Source organism: Apodemus sylvaticus, chromosome 4 (assembly GCF_947179515.1).
Source record: "Apodemus sylvaticus chromosome 4, mApoSyl1.1, whole genome shotgun sequence".
In the NCBI taxonomy this organism is placed as follows: Eukaryota; Metazoa; Chordata; class Mammalia; order Rodentia; family Muridae; genus Apodemus; species Apodemus sylvaticus.
The window spans coordinates 26,958,445-26,977,358 of record NC_067475.1 but is presented as its reverse complement, the minus strand read 5'-3'; the positions used below and the strand labels follow the sequence as shown (position 1 = coordinate 26,977,358).

Below are 18,914 nucleotides of genomic sequence, written 5' to 3'. Positions count from 1 at the left end.
GAAGCAGGTACCTTTGTCCCAGAAGACACAGTGATGATCTGTAGCTAGTGACTTTAAAACAGCTAACAAGTGTATATTCAATAATACAGAGAAAAAGATAGACATAATGAATGAATAGAGAATTCAGCAGCAAAAATACAAAGGCTTTCTAACGAAAATAAGTCAATCTTAGAAATGAAATGAAATTTCAACAGATGGACTTACTAGTCTGTTGAATGTTATAGATAAAGGATCAATAAACTAAAATAAAAAACAATAAAACTATCCAAACCAAAACACAGAGGAAAAGAAGACAGAAATGCTGCCTCAGAGATTTAGGGGACACTGTCGAGTAGTTTATGTATTTTTAGTTTAAAGTACCAGGGAAAAAGAGAAAGAAAATATTTGTAGAAATGCAGGTAATTCTTTTCAAAAGTTGGCATATATACCTACCCATATATGCAAGGATTTAAATCTCCATGCTTTGATAAAGAGAAAAGCACAAAATGTTGGCTAGGTAGAAAGAGGCTCCTGTGTCAAAAAACCAAAAACCAAAACCACAGAATGTTAAGAAATAACCCTAAATTAAAAACTACCCAAAGATGAAGGGACAAGGTCATGGTATCCACAAATGCTTACATACATACATACATACATACATACATACATATGGCAGAGCAGAAGAAAGGGCACTGGACAGGTGGCTGAGTTGGCATCCGAGAGCAGAGGCCGGAAGATAATGTAAAGGAGGCTTGGAGCTAGAAGAGAAGGCACCGGGACAGAACATGTTGACAATAAAGGTGAACTGACATTTTCTAATAAAGCAGAGCTGAGAGAATTCATAACCCGGAGAAATGACTAAAGACATGCTAAAAGCAGATCTTTGTGGTGAAGGGAAATGAGACAGACTTGGGCCTGTAGGAAACAAGGAAAACACTACCAGTGATAAAGGCGTGGGCACATGAGACTTTGGCTTTACAATATATTCAAACATACTGTACAGCAAACACACTGAACAACACAATATATTCTGGAGTATACTGAACCCCTGGAGAGAACAGGTCTAACAGCACTAATAGAGAGGGGGGAACAAATCAAAGCTTCCATGTTGGGTATGCAGTGGTTCGTTTGCTGTAGACAGAGGATGCGCAAAGTCCTACTGCAGAAAGCCACCAGAAAGGAGATAAAAAGGAACTCTTCAAGCCCTATACTTAATTTCATTTAAAAGATGACAATGAAAGATGAAATGTGGATAGAAAAGAGGGATCACAATATCAAATGCAAATAAAATAAACTCAACTACAAAAAGCAAGACCCAAGAAAATGCTTTTTCTACAAATTTCACTTTAATATGAAAGACACAAAGTGTTTAAAAGAAGAAGCCTCAGATACTGTGCTAATAATACACAGATACTAAACACAGGAAAGCAGTCTATATCATAATCACCAATAAAAAAGATGAGGGGGTGGAATATTACCAAGGGCAAGGATCATATATATTCATATATATATATATATATGAATAAAGGGGTCAGTTCATCAATGAGCAATAATAATTTTGTCGTTTTATGTCAGGGTCTCTATAAGTAGCTCTGGCTGGGCTCAAACTCACAGCAATCCCCCTGCCTCTAGATCTTGAGTGTTGGAAACTTATAGGTGTGTACTACTGGGCCCTTCTAAAAATAATGACCTCCACTTGCATGCACTTATTAATAGGTCTCCCACATACATGAAGCAGAAAGTGGTAGATCTAAATACTTGTGGAAGAAACAGAAATCCACAAGAACAGTGGAAGTTTTCAACTTTCCTCTTTCAAACGCGATCAACTATCTTCAATAGTACATAATAGTTTGTTCTATTATGACACAATACTTGAGACTGGGTAGTTTATAAAAAACCTAACTTTATTTTTTATAGCTCTGAGGCAAGAATTCCAAGGTCAATGTACCCAAATGAATGTATCCTGCAGAGGAAACAATCACTCTATTGTCACACAGTAAAAGGTGGAAGAGTGAGAGGGGATGACCCCCCCCCCTTCATCAAGTCCCTTTACAATCCTAATCACGGCAGGGGGAGGGTATGTGCTATGATCTCATGACTCTTAAAGGCCCACTCCTCTCAATACCACATTGGTCATTTGTGTTTTGTAGGTCTGCAAGCAGCAGAATACTCACAAAGACAGACAAAACTCCGGACCGTAAGTCAAATCTTGGGAAATCTCAGGGAGAGTATGCAGAATGTGTGCTGCTACCTGAATACGAGTCCCCAAGCTGTTCACGTGTTAAAGGCATGGCCAACAGGGTGCTTCTCCTGGGGGAAGAGTTCTACTAGGACATGTCCTTGAAGGGTGTTGTGGGGTCTCCACCAGTTCTTTTTTCTATTTGCTTCCTGATTAATGAGCAGGTAGTTATGTTTTGCCAGGTGCTCGGGCCCCAACGCACCATCATGGTGGACATTCGCGGTGACAGACTGGTAGATTGGAACCTCCAAAACCCATCAACTACACCTTTTTTCTTTATAAGTTTATTAACTCAGGTATTGGTTTATAGTGGCAGAAAGCTGGTGAAAACTTACATAACCTAAATATAAAAACAAAACAAAACCAAAAACTAGTGACAGAAAGATAGCATCAAAATACTCAAATATATGTAGCTAAGCCAACATGGTGGTAAGAAGGGGGAAGCTTCTGAACAAAAATAAGTAGATGAACATAGCCAAATTCTCCTGTGTGAAAGAAACATCTAACATCTTGCTGTGTCACGTTCACTGTCACCAAGGGGACAGGAATGCCTTAGCACAGTGACTAGAGTGCATGCCAAAGTGGTCCACAAGAAACCAATCTTTGCCTGTGGTTGTCTTTTAATCTTAGCTGACTAACATCCATGGGCTCAAAAGGATGCTTGAGGCTCTTCTTAATCATTGTGTAATTAAGTGTCATTTATACCAAATGGCAGATTCTATTCTAAGTAAAATTTACTTTTAGTAGTATCAGAGAGGGCTCAGTCCTGCTGGGATAAGTTTGTAGCGCTATGCAAAGTCTCTAAGGATTGTAATAAATCAGATAAAAACTTTTATCTTATAATTGAAGCCAGCCCTGCCGGGTTCCTCATAAATATCTAATCAAGGCCTCTGCTCTTTAGTCTGCTGGACTGTGTTCTGGAGATCTGCTTCCCATGCCTAAGTGTACAGAGTTCTTTCCTAAAAACATGCAGAACAGGATTTAATTTTGATGCCTGGTCACCTATATTGAGTACTCAGAATGATCACATCCCCAGACTGAGGGAGATGATGACTTCAGGGATCATTAACTAGAAACCAAGCCACTTGTGTTGATTCTGAATAGTTGACATACCCTGGATTTTTATTTTATAAATCCTCAAAAAAAAACCATAAAATATGTCTTTTCTGATTTCTTTTGTGTGTGTGTGTGTGTAGAGGTCTCATTTTATGGTGTTGGAGGTTGAATCCACAGCCTTGAACATAGTTGGTGAGACTTCTACCAATGACCTACGTCCCCAACCCCTATGTCCTGAAAGGAAGGGTTTATTGTGTGACCCAGCAAGTTTGGTTCTGTAGATACAGGCACAGCCAGGATGATGGTATCCTTGAGAGAACAAAGTGAAGACTTTTCAGGCATAACGCAAAGGTACAATGATTTACCAGCAACAAAAGCAGGTGTCACACACGACTCATTCAGCCCTTGAATCTAATTTAGAGCCCTGTTGTTACTGAGCACCGCGGGGACTATACACAGATGCCAATGGCTAAGGAGGGCGAGGCTGCCTTTACCCCATCACAGCTGAGGTCAGAGTGACGATGTCTCTCTCCTGTGTGCTGTCCTTCTCAGTGGGCTCTATTACCCTGCTTAAATAAGCATAATTGTTCTTTAACTCATAAATGATGAGTTAAAATGAATATATCATTTGTTTTGCAGTTTTACTCACATTTTAAGTTTTTTTAAAAAAAGAACAGATTTTGTTTAGTGAGGAAAATATGAAATGAGTTGACATTAAGGCCTTTGGCTACTCAGGAGTGTCAACTCATTGTTTTGTGGGGATTTGGGGGGTTGGGTTGGTTTAGCTGAGCTATTGCTTTTGTTTTTGACATAATTTTATCATGTAGCCTAGGCTAGCCTTGATGTCACAAACCTGCTTCTGCCTCTTCTGGCATGTGCTTCCATGCCTTGATTTACTGTCTGGTGAGGATGGATGAGAGTGACAGGACCACATGTTTATACAACCCGAGAGCACTGGGTGGTGTCCTTTAGATAAGGGTTGTGGGTGGGGACCTCGAAGGGCAGGAGGAATTTTGAGGGGCCAGCAATAAGCTAAGTATGCTCACTTTAAGAATAATCACTAAAGATGTTCCTCCATTGTCTGTTCACGTTCTTAGTCATTCGGGTCTTCAAGCTTCAGAGAGCCTAATATCCAAAGGAAGTGTAAAACTAAAAACACTCCATTAACCTAAAGTCCACTGCGCGGTGTGTACTTCTGTTTTGGTCAGTATTGTGTTTCTAAGTACCTGGCACATGACAAGGACTTAATGGCTCCTCTACCGACTGCTTCTGTACGGCTAAAACTCTACACATGTCAGCTGCATTCCATCATTTCCTGAAGTGTAAACAGGATTGCCGTGTACACCCTAAGTGTATGCTGTGTAATGTGTCACTTCTGCTCTAGGAGAGCTGGGAGGGAGGAAGAAAAAGAACTTGAAAACGATTGCTAGGATGAGGGAAAGCCCGGCTTCCCCCTCTCCTCCCACCTCTAGCCCCAGCACTGACGGCTCTGTTATTTCCCGTCAGGTCATATGCCCAGTGATGGGCTTATATTTTTGTCAGTATCATGCCCAGGGCTGCATTCCTTCTATGACAGATGAGGCTTACTTACGCCATCGCTACTGTCTCTCTTTCTACTTCCAAAGTGGAGTCGACTTAGGCTCAAATACTGAATTTTACATTCAATGTCTGTCTCAAATTTGCCATAGTTTTCTTTGCAGAAGTTAAATGTAAGAGACTAGTTAATAACTGCACGATAAAGCCTGCAAAATGTCCACTGTCTGGACCAAAAAGTAACTCACTATTCACACAACCAACAGTTCTTCATGTAGTCATCGAACATCAAGAACTGGCCCCATGCACACTCATGCCCTTTCTGTTTACTGACCTATCAAGATGGCAAGAAAATCTCAGATCTTCTACTCCATGCAATGACATGAGCAAAACCTCATTACCTTGGAGGCTTTAGAGGCAGATATTTATACAGTCTCCCTCTCCCTCTCCTTCTTCTCCCTCTCTCCCCCTTCTCTCTCCCCTTCTCTCTCTCCCTCTCCCTCTCCCTCTCCCCTTCTCTCTCTCTCTCTCTCTCTCTCTCTCTCTCTCTCTCTCTCCCTCTCTCCCTCTCCCTCTCCCCTTCTCCCTCTCTCTCCCTCTCCCCTTCTCCCTCTCTCTCTCCCTCTCCCCTTCTCTCTCTCTCTCTCTCTCTCTCTCTCTCTCTCTCTCTCTCTCTCTCTCTCTCTCTCCTCTCTGTCCTAAAGACAAAACAGGACCCAAGGAAGTTAATTTGTGTACTGGTTGCTGGTTGTCACACAGCTTAATGGGGAACACAATTTCTTAATCATTTAGCTTAGTTACTTGTTCCTTCAGCAAATATAAAGAGTGCTGTATGCAAGTAAAACATAAAAATAAAATAACCCCTGCCTGTTATACTCAGCACGTTTTATCTAAAAATACACAAGAAGTCAAGAGAATGCAGAATGGCCAACGCAATCCCTTACAAGGAGATCAGGGTAGGACTGGGGTAGCAGAGAAGGGAAGGTGCTGAGCCCAGCCTGTTGAGCAACCAGTGGGGTGAGCACAAAAGAAAATCCTCTCTTGCAAATGTATTAAGGAGAGCAAGTTTTAGGGGGTGGGGGTGGGGGTGGGGTGGGGCCCTGGAACTCTGTGGGGATGATTTGAGGATTAGGAGATGAGTGAGGAATTAGGGAAGTAAGGCCTGGCAGGAGGGGTGTAAAGACAAAGAGTGATTTACCTCAGAGTAGGAAAGAACCAGAAAGTAGCTATGAAGTCAGGGCTAAGGCTCCAGAAGCAGGACACTGGCTTGGGAGGCAGGGGAGGAGCTAAAGCCAGAAATCCAGCAGAAGACATGGGCTCCGTCTGAGGCTGCAGATCAAGAGACTCTAGGAGCAACTGAAGGAGAAAGCCGGGGTAGGGGGCTTGGGGGGTTAGGAAGGAAGGGCTGTGAGTGGGAGAAGCCTGTAGAATGGTCAGGACAGCAATGGTGTCCCCTCATGTGTAGAAGTGATGGGTGTGAGAGGACAGGGGTGTGAGAAATTTAAACTGGCCTACTGGTGGGGGCATCTCTGTGGAGACACTGAGGCACCTGAGCAACAGAACCCTGTTTTCTGTGATTTGTCCCAATGGCCATCCCAGTTCTGTTGAGCAGATACCCAGTAAGTGCAAAGACACTGCCTAAAACATCACCCGCCCGTCTATCTATTGCAACATGGGATTAAACTACCTCAACAGCAACTTGGACTAACTCCTATTTGGCTATCACAGCAGACTTTCTAAGAGAAGGAGGGTGTTTCCCCCACCCATCAGGGAAAAAAAGAACCATAATTGCAGGGTAAATGACCAAGCACGAAGTTCTCTTAAATAATCAGGAAATATTTGAATGGTTCTGTGTGCTTGTTGAAATTGAATTAAATGTCTTCAATGCAGAACTGGGTAAGGACATGGAGAGAAACTATATTGCTAAATGAGTACTATAATTAGCATGAGAACAATGGGAGATATTTAGTTATTGGTAGATACCATGCTTCTGATTTTAATTTCCCAAGTGCAGCGATGTTTACGTAGGATGTTTCTTAAATAGGGGAAATGACTTTTTTACAGTGTAGTGTATGGAATAGTCCTGTGCATAAGCCATGGTCTTGGGCATAACAGGCAAGCAGGCCTTGGGCAAGCTGTATCTCCAGCTTTGCTTTTGGCTGGAGAGATGGCTCAGTGATTAAGAACACTGACTGCTCTTCCAGAGGTCCAGAGTTCAATTCCCAGAAACCACATGGTGCCTCACAACCATGTGTAATGGGATACGATGCACTCTTCTGGTGTGTCTGAAGACAGTGGCAGTGTACTCGTATAAATAAATAAGTCTAAAAACTCCAGCTCCACTGTTTGCAGTTCCTGAACAAGATGGCCGAGACGAAACGCCTACGAACGCCCACTCACGGGCAACAAGTCATCTTTCACGACCTTCCCCTTTCAACCATGACGTCCATAACTTGTCCACTTTTCTGGAATTCTGATTCACCTTCTAGATTATTTTATTTCTACATTCAAGGTTAAACATTACAGACAATAGTCCCTAAACCTTTGTTTATGTTTCCATTGTCACTGCTTTGGCCAAATCTTTCAAGGCCCTGAGGTTTAATGACACCTGCACAGACTAGTAACAATGCTAAAGCATTAGAAGCAAGTTATTTAAATAAATAGTGTATTCAACTGGCTGGATCTTAGGTTCACTTTAATCCATCTCCTCTAGAAAATCCTTCCCAGGTTTCCTACCTGGTCTGGAAGAAGTAGTCTGAATACATTTTTTTTAAAATTCCACTTCCTATATTTTATATGTGTTTTCAGTTTTGGTTTTTTATAAAAAACCACTGGTATTATATATTCTCGTAAGTACTTTATAAATGGACAAAGGGCAAACTTAGGTTTGACTTGACTTTTATTCTCAACCTCACTGGTGTGGGTCTTCCTCTCTACTTTAAATTCTCCCATGTGAAAGGCCATCCACATTTCATCCACCCATACTGTCTTCTAAGCCATAAATGTATATCACAGGGCTGGTGAAATGGCTCACCAGGTAAAGGCACTTGCCGCCAAGCCTTATAACCGGAGTTCAAGTCCCAAGGCCCACCTGGGGAATACAGAGAACTGACTCTTGCAAGTTTTCCCCTGAGTTCCACAAACTAAATTAATAAATGCAATTATTTTAAAAAGTGCACCATTGGTAGAGCTTTGTTCTAAATGCTGTTGTCTTCTGTACCATGCCCGCATCTTAACAAAAATGACATTAAAGCCTTTAAGTAAGTCTTAATAGGCAAACAGTAAGTGGTTAACCCTACAAAGAAACCCATGTTTAAGAATCGGCAGTTAGGGAACATCTTGGAGAATCATTAAAACACGAGGTGGACATTTGTGTTAACATATCGGGAAGAGTCACTATCTCATTCCTAAAATTCTTGTCTTTGAGGACATATTTTCTAAGACAACTCAGTCATTTATTTTTCTATTAGAATGAGCTGTGGGCTCGACAGAGAGCCAATCAGTACGCAGAGACCGTTTCCGCTTTCCTTCTCTGCACACTGAGACTTGAGAACTGGAGGGGTGGTGGGTGTGTTCTCAGTGGATCTACAGCACAGCAGGTTTAGTTCCAACCCCAGGAAACACAACAAATGTAATAATTTGGAAGCTTTTTTTTAATATTTGAATAAACAATATTCATTCAAACAATCCATTCTCTTACATGTTAACTTCTTTCTCTAGAGGACGCTCGACCTGATGATGAGAGCGTTTCTTTCTTCAAGTTTATAAATAGTAAGCCCACTACAGAGACTCTACTGAGCCTCACTTATCAACAGCTTTGCATTGAAGGAAAAAACCCAGTAAGTGTTAAATCTAATATGTACGGCTGTGCATGCTTCTCTCACTAGTACGGCAGCTAGAACAAGCTACGGCTTTGTGTCTTCTAGAAATATCCAGAGCTGCAGGATGAGTGGCTCATGCAGAGGAGCCCAGCTAACACAATGCTTTGAAGTAGCAGCACTGTAGGGAAGACACAGGCAGTGAGCTCGGGTTGCATACACTTTTAACTGACAACTGCTGTCAATCATGTTCACAGCCCTTCCAGCAAAGACAGCTTTCCACGCAACTGGGTACATATGCAAACACTTAAATTCTCTTGTGTGTGTTGGCAACAACAAAAGATTAAATATGTATGCATATGTATATAGGGTGATACTATATATACATATATCACTCTATATAGATAGACGCTAAGTATATATACTAACTACACACACACACACACACACACACACACACTAATTTTTCTCAGTGTGGACATATACTTATGAGTATTGCAAAGAGAGGTGAGGACCAGAACAAGAATTGAGAGCCACCAAGGAGCCTGTCCCAAGCCTTTCCTGGACACAGTGACATCAGGATGGAGACCTGCATCTCGTTCCTTTCTGGTCCGGCTGGTATATATTTCATTGAATGCACTGAGTCTGTCAAAAACACGTGGTCAGATGCATAGGTTCAAGCTCAATTCCCTGCAGGTGCTACAATGCGGGGATGAGTGGAGCTGACTTGTGTGAGGCAGCGAGAGTTCTGGTCTCAAGGTCACTACAAGGTGAGAGTGGGGCACAGCAGGCCTCCCAGGGTTTTCCATCTGGGTCCCTGTAGCAGGCGACACGAGTGACAGGCACTCACTTCAGGAGGCCACACTTTACTGAGACGATTGCTTGACGGATCTGAACGCATGCTAGCAATCTTTTTGTCCGCATTGGTTCCCTTTTTGGAGAGGTTAGCACTGAAATTACAGTTTCAGTGGAATTTAGAGAAGTTCTAACTCTGCAAAAAAAAATTAAACACACACACATACACACACATACACACACACACACACACACACACACACACACACATACAAACCACTTTACCTACATAAGGGCAATTTAATCATTTCGATTACTTTATTACCTTGCTTGGCTAATGTCTCTAAAATTTAAAAATTAAAAAGACTCTTTTCCATCTCATAAAATCCCCTTTTTGAATGAAAGGCTTCCTCTTTTTGTTTTTTACAGAGAACAGTATGTAATTGTTAATAATTTATACATACTAATAAACCATAGATGTACCTTACATAAAATATTGTACTCAGGGAGCAAAAACTGTGTTTTGGGCTTCTCTCTTACCAGAAGAACAGTAAGCTTTTCATTGTCTGTAGGATAAGACTGCCTGTCAAAAGAAGTTAGCGGAAAACAATTTAATGTGATTTAGTTGTTTATCAGGTATCGTCTAAGTACCAACACACTCCATTCGAGGGTTGGAGATTTCTTGTCAGTATAGATTAACTGTTTAGCTGGAACTAAACTTGTTTTAGCTGGAACTAGAGGACTTACTCTGTCAAACAGCCTTTTATTCTTTTAAAAACAATTTTGGGTTCTTTTAAAGACACACGTATCCCAGCACACACGTATCCCAGCACGTATCTTAAATGCCTTGTAGAATATTTATATGTTTCTTGAATGTTCAGGGTTGGGTTTTTTTTTTAACAACTAAATAAGGATTGTAGATACTTTCAATCTGTGAGAACTAGGGATTAGACTAAAAGCTGGTTAGGAAGTTTGGGACCTAGGAATTTACTTCGTAAACCATCACAAGATAATTTGTACTAGGTAATTAAAACATATATATCATTATTCCAGTTTTTAAAATAAACAACAAATTAAAGCCTCTCGAACATACATTACTGATAATTAAATCTGTGTTAGTTACTATGTAAATGTAATGGCTTTATAATATTAGATTTAAAAAATTTTAATATATTAGTATTCTAGCAAATGTCTCCTCTATATTCTCTCCTCTTGACTTCACAATCTTTACCAAGTCCTATCTTTTTTTTTTTAAAGATTTATTTATTTTATGTAAGTACACTGTAGCTGTCACCAGACACACCAGAGGAAGGTGTCAGATCTCAATGGATGGTTGTGAGCCACCATGTGGTTGCTGGGATTTGAACTCAGGACATCCAGAAGAGCAGTCAGTGCTCCTAACCGCTGAGCCATCTCTCCGGCCCACCAAGTCCTATCTTATATCAGGCTTTGAAGTAGTCTTATCTTCTGTAAACTATTTGTTGATCTCCCAATCTTGTCTGAAAGGATAAACCAGAATGCAGGAATATCCTCTCAGACAATACAGTAGGAAGAGGGGAAAGCAATTCCACAGGGAGGGGAAGAAGGCCCCTCCCTCCCTTATTCCCTCCCCCCCCAATCTTCTCTATCTCTTCATCTCCCCCCTCCCTGCTTTCTTTCCAACAAGACAATGTACACTTCTGGAGGCAACAACACACTGATAGGAACTATTAGCTCTACCAAACTATGTGATTTTCAAAGCCTCTCCCAGATCCGCTCCCAAGACGTTGCCCTTCTTCCAAGCATCCCCACCCCCCCTGCCCAAGGCTGAGAACCTGCACTTAGCTAAAAGCCTCAGATCTCTGGGCTTTAGTAGAAGGCATCTGCTGGGATACGTGTGTGCTGGGATGCGTGCGTGCTGGGATGCGTGCGTGCTGGGATGCGTGTGTGCTGGGATGCGTGTGTGCTGGGATGCGTGTGTGCTGGGATGCGTGTGTGCTGGGATACGTGTGCCTGCTCACCTCTAACACGACAACCACTTTCAGCACCAACAAGAGTGTGCAAAAGCGCACATCACAATGGTTCTGGTCATCAATCAGCCTTAGTCAGACAGAATGCAGGCACAAAGCAGGTTAGAACCTTCTAGCACTAAAATTCCATTTGACCTTTTCCTGGGCCTTTTCTTCTAACACAACCACACTACCTTACATAATTCATGTTGTGAGCAAAACGTTGGTAAGCCATCCAAACAAAACAACGTCCTTCCAGAGGGCAGGCCCATGAGAACTTTTGCACAGATACCCATTCACATGCATTCAATCTCCTGGACAGGATTCCTACTCAGTCTGCCACATAAGAACAAGACACAGGATTGACTCTTTTGATCCAACTAGTACGTCCTAGGTACACGTCCCAACACAGTAGCTCTGGGCCCAGAACATGGCATCTAGCAGTATGTTCTGCTAGATGAAGGGGGGGAAAGTATTTTGAATACATTTTCCAAAAATCCCGATGGCAGGGCTACAAGGCTAGAACATTCCAGAAGACTTGGTTTGATCGCCATTGTGGCTAAGCCATGAATCCACATAGCAACTCAGGAACAGCGGTTTTAGCTTATCGTTTTAAAATGCCAGCTACTTTATTTTCTTTGCCCAAGCTCAAATTAATTAAAGGTTATAAATGGCCACTTCTCTCTAGAAGCCAGAACTTTCCCCACTTCGAAGCAGGGGAATACCTCGTCAATAAATTAGGTAAAACCATGGCTTGCTGATTGAATGATAATCCACGGCCCATGTGGTTGCCAAGTCTTTATCTAGACCTCTCTACCGCAATGAGCAATCCCTAAACTTCAGCGAAGCGGGTTACTTCATCAGTTATCTGGAAGTTTGCAAGCAGTGAAAACAGCCCACAGAAGCACCAGCTCCCCCGCTCAGTCTCCATTCCCCTGAAGGGACTGTGAAAAGGAACCGCACCATTAAATCTGACGCTGCTCGCTTCCAACTAGTCCCGGCTTTACCCCACTGCAACTCAGTCAGCCTGGCTGAGCTAGTTTTAGGGGCAGAAGTAAAAAAGGAAGCAGAAAGATCAAAGCAGGGCTTACAAAGGGGAAGGACTGTTTTCTGCATGTATACTCCAGTATTTACTGACTGGCTCTCGGACACAGGGACATTTACAACCTACACAGCTCAGGTAACTGCCATCTGCAGAATGCAAGACACAACTGAATTTCCGACCAGAGATAGCAGAGATCATCAGGCTGTCGCCAACCTTTAACAGGATTAAACAACTTTCTTTAAAAGTCTCTTGGTTTTGAAGTGGTTAGTGTTTCCCGGCAAGTGTAGTATTTTAGTGCCAGCATTAAGTGTACAGAGAAGCCTTCTTTTGTGTTCAAGTTTATTCAAGTATCTTAAGCCAAGAAGACATTTTCTCTAAGCTAGCAAGAGACTCCCAGATGTATGCGCACAGACCAGAGTTGCCGAGTTCACATTCCCACCCATGCGTGTGCTCTTAGTCAGCCATCCAGCGGGGTTGACAAATGGTAACTGCAACAGGAAGCAATGCTTTTTAATTCCAGGCTTCTTAAATTCATATGCAAAGCAAAGGACTTCGCTGCAAATAATTTACGTATTTTTTTTTTTTTTTTTTGTGCATCTAACAGCAAGCCGCTCCATCTCTAGAAAGCACAATATTAAAATCAGGGGGGAAAATACTTCACTAAGGACCTCACTTTAATCAAGTTTCCTTTTTTAAGGTCTGACAAACATTAATGCATTTTTTTTTTTGCCATCCAAGAACACTCAGCTGAAGATTCCTCTAGAAAGCCAACCAACTCCATCTCCATCTTTAGTACCAAGCACCAGTCCGAGCCCCAGTATTTGACACCACAGCTATTGAATGTTAATAAACTCCACAAGCAGTTCTCAGTTATGAGCCCCCCCCCCAAACAGCAAACATTTTAGTTAAATATGGTTATTTAGAAAGCTGCAGTGTTGACCTTTATTTTTAAAAGTCCATTAAAAACGGGTTAAATCTAGATGATGATTTTTTTTTAAATAATTTATCCTATTTAAGTTTTAGACTCAACCAATAAACAGCCAAGACCCGTGTCTGTCTCAGAAGACCGAAGGAAGCTTACATGTAGAAGAGGCGTCATTTGTATCGTTTTCTGTTTTAGAGGTCAGGCACAAAGCATGGTGCTATTATCCTAGAGTTTCCTGGTAATCAAAAGTCTGAAAGGTGCTATTAGTAGGTAATTTCTCTCTCAAATGCCAGGCCTGGAGAATCGGTGTGAGGCCCTCCTTATATCTGAAAATCAATGTTGAGATTGGCAGCTGAATGCATTGTGTGTGTGTGTGTGTGTGTGTGTGTGTGTGTGTGTATGTGTGTGTGTGTGTGTGGGGGGTGTCTATCACAGATTGGTAAGTGGGCCCCAGGCTCTCCTGCGGGATTCTTGGGAGCTGGGAAGGGCTTTGCATGCCAGGAGGACTGACAGGCACTTCTGCTTTCATTTCACTGACTGCCCTTTGGCAAAATCTGGCTGTGCACTGCACCAAGCACCTTTCTATCTGTCCCCTGTCGGCGGCGGACCTCAGCCTGGCCGCCACCACCCCACCCCAACCCCGCGGCAGGGGCTTGGGTACATCTTTCTAAAACTTTGCAAGAGTTCCCCTCCGGTTCCCGTTCCCGCCCGCAGAGACGCTGAGGGCCCCGCCAGCCTGCCCGCAAGGCCTCGGGGCCGCCCAGTGCGGATGTGCCCTGTCCCCGCAGCCGGGGCCGCGCGCTCCGCCACTCCTGCCCTCCCCCCTTCCCCGGGTCCCTCCGGGAACCCCGAGCCGTGGGACCCGCTGCACCCGCGCTGCGGAGATCTGGCCGCTCCGTTCCCATACCTGCCCCGGGGCTTACCCTGGAGGTGCGGCGCGGCCTCTCCTCGCCTGCGGGCTCCCGCTGCGGGGCGGCGCGGACCGGCGGGAGCCCGAGCCGGGTCGGGGCGCGGGCCGGCGGCTCAGCGGCGCGCCATGGCTGCGGCGCGGGCGGAGAAGCGCGGGGCGGGCCAGGCGCGGCGGGGCCCTGAGCTCCGGCCTGCGCTGCTGGAGCCGGCCCGCGAGCAGGCCGAGGGCGGCGGCGGCGGCAAGCCGGGGGCGCGCAGGGCACGGGAAGCCGTCAGCGCGCAGCCCGGCTGCTCGGGTGGCGAAACCTCCTCTTCCTGCCCGGCTCGCCTCGGTACTTCTCTCTCGTCCTCTCTCGCTCACTCTCTCACTTCCTGGCTGGAAATTCCCACTGACGTCGAGAGAGCAGACAGACGGACGGACCCACGCGCGCGCGCACAGCGGGGGCGGGAGGTGGGGTCGCCGCCGGGGGTGGGGGAAGCCCGCGCGCCCCGACCTGGCGCCCCGAACCCCAAGCCCCGCAGCGACCGCGACGCCCCCGGGAGGCGCCCGCAGCCCAAGGGCAGGCCAAGACAGCTGGTGGCCACGGGAGACCGGCCTGGTCCCCACGAGCCAGGCACAGAAGTCAATATCATCTGCATGTTCCCTCCTCTGGGGGTCTCGGCTACACTCCGATCTCTTCACTGAGCGAACCGGGATTTCGAGATCGTAGCTGAGGTCTCTCCAGAGAAACATGAACTTATAATAGGGTCTGGATGAAATCTTCAATCCGCTCATTTATTCCAGCCACAGCGAATTGTCAGGCCTGTGTGATCATCGCTGTGGATGGAATTATAGCGACAGTGAGACCCGCAGTGTTGGTTCGCAGCTCATAAATCCTTATCCGGCTCAAAGGAGGTTATTTTTCTGGAGAGGCCTCCCACTGATGGCCGTTTGCGAGCATTTGAGCTTCTTTATTCTTTGGGCATAGGCCGGAGATGACAGCCTGGGGCGAGGTGGCTCCCAAGTGAGTTTTGACTTGAAACATATTTTAGAGTTCAGGGTCTCACTACTGAGTTCAAGTGGAAATACAACTTTGAAACGCCTCTATCAGGCACGCAGTTTTACTTTGGGACTTAACTCTCTGCGCTGCTTTCCACCCATGTGGTTATAAAAACCTTCTCTGTGGGATGTTTTAGATGGAACACAGATTTTTCCCCCCACTGGATATTGAAGAGTCCTTAAGCGACCTTAAAGAGCCCTATAATCAACGTTAAAGCTATTTCATTTAGATTCCAGGAACTGGTTGGCTGTCTAGAGTTCAGAGACTTCCTATACATGAAAGACAGTGATGGAAACCCTTTGTTATTCTTTATGGGACATTAGACATTGTACCCCAAGGGCCTGGGGAATCAGTCAATAGAGTGGTCATTGGGATCCTTAGCAGTCCTATATGTAGAAGTCATTGCGGGTGGGAGCATCTGTGACCTCAGCAGTAGCGGCTGACAGTTGGATCTGGAACTCCAGGTTCAGTGACAGAAAGCAACAAATACAGACCCCTCCCTCCCCCTCTTCTCCTCCCTTTATGGGAGGGAGGAGGGGAGGGGGAGGGGAAGGAGAGGGAGAGAACTGTGTCCTTGTTATGATTTAGCACATTGTTATATAGAATGTATATAAAATGTTTTTCCCCCTGCTGACATGAATACACAACCTGAACATTCTAGTGAAACAACGAAGTATAAAGTGTTTGTCTTTCCTCTGAGGACTAGGTGGGTACAGGAAAACTCTACAGTCTGCAAGGTGGGGCAGCCCCATTGTCAAAGGCATATAAATAAGATTGTTACAAAGGTAGAGGCAGTGGGCTATACTATGAGAACACAAGTTGAAGACTGCTGATCAGGGAGAAGTATCTAGTTAAACTTGAAGCTCAAACCCACCCCATGGCATATACTTAAATCAGAAGTGTATCACACCTGCTGGTGCGGTCTGCAGGTAGACAGGCTCCTCTATCTGTGCAGACAGAAGTCCACCATGTCGGGGGTTTGTTCCTTCACAGTCCTTGAGGAGAGAGGTTTGACATGAAGGTGTGGCTGCCAAGGCCACACTCCGCAGAAATCCTTTGCCTGACACCTGCCCCTGGTGGCTGTGGCAAAGCCTGGTCTCTTAGGCTTGGCTGCAGTATTAGTCTGTACTTCACTATTGTGGTAACTCCTCCCCTGTGCTTCCTCTCATCTGCATCCAGAGAGACTTGTCTTTCTTTTAATTAAAAGATTTACTTTAAATTCTCTCTCTCTCTCTCTCTCTCTCTCTCTCTCTCTCTCTCTCTCTCTCTGTGTGTGTGTGTGTGTATGTCTCTGTGTTACAGGTGTCTGAGTGTTGCAGGTGTCTATGTGGTGCAGGTGTCTTGTGTGTCTCAGGTGTCTGTGTGGTGCAGGTGTCTATGTGGTACAGGTGACTCTGTGGTGCAGGTGTCTGTGTGGTGTAGGTGTCTGTGTGGTACAGGTGTCTGTGTGTCTCAGGTGTCTGTGTGGTGCAGGTGTCTGTGTGTCTCAGGTGTCTGTGTGTCTCAGGTGTCTGTGTGGTACAGGTGTCTGTGTGTCTCAGGTGTCTGTGTGGTGCAGGTGCCTGTGTGTCTCAGGTGTCTGTGTGGTGCAGGTGTCTGTGTGGTGTAGGTGTCTGTGTGGTGCAGGTGTCTGTGTGTCTCAGGTGTCTGTGTGTCTCAGGTGTCTGTGTGTCTCAGGTGTCTATGTGGTGCAGGTGTCTGTGTGGTGCAGGTGTCTGTGTGGTGCAGGTGTCTGTGTGTCTCAGGTGTCTGTGTGGTGCAGGTGTCTGTGTGTCTCAGGTGTCTGTGTGGTGCAGGTGTCTGTGTGTCTCAGGTGTCTGTGTGGTGCAGGTGTCTGTGTGTCTCAGGTGTCTGTGTGGTGCAGGTGTCTGTGTGTCTCAGGTGTCTGTGTGGTGCATGTATCTGTGTAGGTACAAGCGTCTGTGTGGTACAGGTGTCGGTGTGTCTCAGGTGTCTGTGTGGTGCAGGTGTCTGTGTGGTGCATGTATCTGTGTAGGTACAGGTGTCTGTGTGTCTCAGGTATCTGTGTGGTGCAGGTGTCTGTGTGGTACAGGTGTCTATGTGGGGCATGTATCTGTGTAGGTACAGGCGTCTGTGTGATCCAGACAAATCATCAGTTCCCTTAGAGCTAGAATTACAGGTGGTTGTCAGACATCCAGCATGGGTGCTGGTGACCCAGTGTGAGTCCTTGGGCAAGGGGAGTAGGTCTTCTTACCTCCTGAGCTAGTTTCTTAACAAGAGACTCCTGTCATTATGACCACCTCTTACCTCAGGGAGGTCTGCAAAGATCCACTTCTAAATAAGACCATGTTCAGAGGTATCATTGGTTAGAATTTGAACATTCTTTTGAGAGCTACAATCCACAGAACAACCAAGCCAGTTACAACCTTCTGGTACTCCTGATTTGATACCCAAATTTTTTCTGTGTTTAACCCCTGCTTTCAGGGGTTATTTCTAACAGTTTCATCCACTCTAAGGTGTCAAAAGAGTATTTTTCATAATCAGGCTACAAAGAAAAAAATGCTTATATGTGGAAATTCCTTCATCAGTACTCTTAAGGCAGATTGTACTTGTTGCTAAGCCTGTGAAATCAGATGCACTTCCCTTATCATGAAGCCATGTATTAGTAATAATGTGTAGAGTGAGATCAGAGGTTGAAATCCATATAGTACATGAATGGGAAGAAATTATGCGGTTTGAAGGGGAGTCACAAACTAGACCATACTCTGAACACTGAAAACACTGAAATCACGCTGAAAAGGAAACAGGAGTGTTCTATTTTATTTCTAGAAAGAATATAACTTGTTTTTGACCATTGTGATGTCTCTTCTTGCTTAGAATGGGCCACAGCTCTTAGCCATAAAAGCCAAGATTAAACAGAAGGACTTCACTTGACTTGAGATCAGTCTTGAATCTGGAGCCCTGGGCTTATCTTAAATTATCTCTGTAATTTATGAAGTAAAACTTGAGTCTCAGTTTTTTCCACCAACACAGTAAGCATACATTATAGCCCAAGAGCTATATATAATGCTCTACATTATATACATTTCAATATATAAGGTAAATTATATACATATATATTATACACACACACTCAACCATCAGCACCCTAACTTATAGCTTAATATACTAAAGGGAGCTAGAGAATGGAACGGGTGTTTACAAGTATAAATATTTGTTTTGGGAACTTAAAATTAAAATAAATTAATTTCATTATAGACCTAGGGGCTATAAATGCTTTGTACTGTTGACCACTACAACATGGAATCTTTGTGCATATATTATTCCGTATTGACACAGTATTTTATTTCTCCTCCTTAAAAATGCTAGCCACATTCTGTGTTGCACTTGGCACTAAACAGATCTTACCGAGTAAGCTTTCAATTAGTCCCCCAAAGAGAAAGAAGATGGAATTTTTACTACTAACAAAATGCTCAGAAGAATGATCCTTTATCTAATAGCCAGACAAAGGTGATTTGTATTAGATATTATCACCAAGAGTGACCCCAACAAAAGAGAGCAAGAATGCCTTTCTGATCTAGAAAAACATTCAAAATATTCTCCCCTTGCTGATGAAGAGACACCGA

The 18,914-nt window shown here is 44.2% G+C and overlaps 1 protein-coding gene across 2 annotated transcripts in view; it reads right to left on the bottom strand.

Annotated features, from left to right (window-relative positions):
* Window positions 1–14,522, bottom strand: part of Nfkb1 (nuclear factor kappa B subunit 1) — a 113,747-nt gene extending 99,225 nt beyond the window's left edge. For both annotated transcript variants that reach the window (XM_052179168.1, XM_052179169.1), the window contains exon 1: window positions 14,302–14,522. The gene's annotated coding sequence lies outside the window, so the exon portion shown is untranslated. The remainder of the gene's footprint in view (window positions 1–14,301) is intronic.
* Window positions 14,523–18,914: the final 4,392 nt, after the last annotated feature.